The sequence below is a fragment of the Seriola aureovittata genome, chromosome 15, assembly GCF_021018895.1.
Source record: "Seriola aureovittata isolate HTS-2021-v1 ecotype China chromosome 15, ASM2101889v1, whole genome shotgun sequence".
In the NCBI taxonomy this organism is placed as follows: Eukaryota; Metazoa; Chordata; class Actinopteri; order Carangiformes; family Carangidae; genus Seriola; species Seriola aureovittata.
Genome location: NC_079378.1, coordinates 190,001 through 192,500, shown reverse-complemented (window position 1 = coordinate 192,500; position 2,500 = coordinate 190,001). Strand labels below are relative to the sequence as shown.

At 38.1% G+C, this 2,500-nt stretch overlaps 1 protein-coding gene across 1 annotated transcript in view; it reads left to right on the top strand.

Annotated features, from left to right (window-relative positions):
- The window catches only part of csf1rb (colony stimulating factor 1 receptor, b), a 21,002-nt gene that overhangs the window by 615 nt on the left and 17,887 nt on the right, over positions 1-2,500 (top strand). The gene's annotated exons all lie outside the window — the stretch shown is intronic.

The following is a 2,500-nucleotide window of genomic DNA, read 5'->3' as shown; positions in this document are numbered from 1 at the left end:
AATAATCTGGTAAACGTCTGATAAACATCTGGTAAACGTTTGATAAACAGTTGGTAAACATCTAAAACAGCTGATAAACATCTAGTAAACATCTGGTAAATAGCTGATAAACATGTGACAAACAGCTGATAAACAGCTGAGAAGTGTATATTAATGTGGGTCAGAGATGACAGAAGTACCAGTTATTACTCTGCTATTAGCGTTCAGTAATAAAACCCTTCATTACTATTTAATAACCATTTATTAACAGTTATTAAACATTTTCTTCAGGGACAGTTCAAACCAAAGTGAAAAATAAATTAGTTATTAACTGTTTATTAACTATTTATAAAATGTTAATGAGCTCCAAGCCTGTTTATTAATGCTTAATTAAGTCTCACTCATCATGAACATTTATTTTAAAGCAGTTTTGTGAAGTTGAAAGTGCGAAGCTGCTGCGGCGCCACAATCACCACAAACAAGAACCTGAGCTCTCGACCATCTCACTCATTTCATCTGGAATTTAAACTAAGAAAACTCACAACCTTCATGTTCTTCAACAACTATTCAAACTTTATTCATTTGTTATGAAACAGATTCACTTCTTATTTTATCACATCAGTGCAACAGAATCACTGTGAAGTAAGTAAGTAAGTAACTTCACATGACGAACTGCTCCGAGACGTCAGAGCAGTTCGTCATGCTGACATCAGCACTACTGCTACTACTACAGATACTTCTACTACTACAGGTACTACTGCTACTACTACAGATACTTCTACTACTACAGGTACTACTGCTACTACTACAGATACTACAGATACTACTACTACTACAGGTGCTACTTCTACTACTACAGATACTTCTACTACTACAGGTACTACTGCTACTACTACAGATACTACAGATACTACTACTACTACAGGTGCTACTGCTACTACTACAGATACTACAGATACTACTACTACTACAGGTGCTACTTCTACTACTACAGATACTTCTACTACTACAGGTACTACTGCTACTACTACAGATACTTCTACTACTACAGGTACTACTGCTACTACTACAGATACTTCTACTACTACAGGTACTACTGCTACTACTACAGATACTTCTACTACTACAGGTGCTACTTCTACTACTACAGATACTTCTACTACTACAGGTACTACTGCTACTACTACAGATACTTCTACTACTACAGGTACTACTGCTACTACTACAGATACTTCTACTACTACAGGTACTACTGCTACTACTACAGATACTTCTACTACTACTACAGGTGCTATTACAGATACTTCTACTACTACAGGTACTACTGCTCCTAATACAGGTACTACTTCTACTACTACAGATACTACTGTGACTACTACAGATACTACTGCTACTACTACAGATACTTCTACTACTACAGGTACTACTGCTACTACTACAGATACTTCTACTACTACTACAGGTGCTACTTCTACTACTACAGATACTTCTACTACTACAGGTACTACTGCTCCTAATACAGGTACTACTGCTACTACTACAGATACTTCTACTACTACAGGTACTACTGCTCCTAATACAGGTACTACTTCTACTACTACAGATACTACTGTGACTACTACAGATACTACTGCTACTACTACAGATACTACTGTGACTACTACAGATACTATAACAGATACTACTGCTACTACTACAGGTACTACCACAGATACTGCTACTACTACAGATACTGCTACTACTACAGATACTACTGCGACTACTATAGATACTACTGCGACTACTATAGATACTACTGCGACTACTACAGATACTATAACAGATACTACTGCTACTACTACAGGTACTACTACAGATACTGCTACTACTACAGATACTACTGCGACTACTATAGATACTACTGGAGGGTCCTGGAATGGATGTAAACATGTCTCCGTGGTAACAAGTTCCTCCACCACTCCTATAGAGTCATCTACAAAGAAGAAGTAAGACAAGGAAGTGGGAGAAAAGACCCTTCACACACATTGTGTGTGTGTGTGTGTGTGTGTGTGTGGTCTGTGGTAGAAAATGTGTTTCCTGACTCTGAGGTTTCATCACACCGACCCCCCCGGACTGAAACCTCCTAACTGCAGGACTTTCTCCAAAACAAAACTTGGATCTGTTTGTGTGAAAACCTTGAATGTCAGTTTTGTTCAGTTGCTTGTTTCAATCCTGAAAACTCACAGATTTCTGATAATCTGGTCATTAATCAATAATCTCCTCAGTTCTTTCCACCTCAAGGTCCATTTAGTAGCTTTTCTGGAGCTTTTGACTGAATGACATGATCTTCCTGCGCAGGTAGAGCTATCTGGTTGTCATGGAAACCAACCATATGTTCAGATTTCAGTTCACCTGATCTCCGTACAGACGTCTGTCCATGTCGGCTCAAAAGTTAAAGATTGAAAATTCAGTGTTGACCTTGGACAGTCCATTGAGTTCCTGTTCTGGAGCTTTTGATCGTATCACATGATGTTTTTATTAA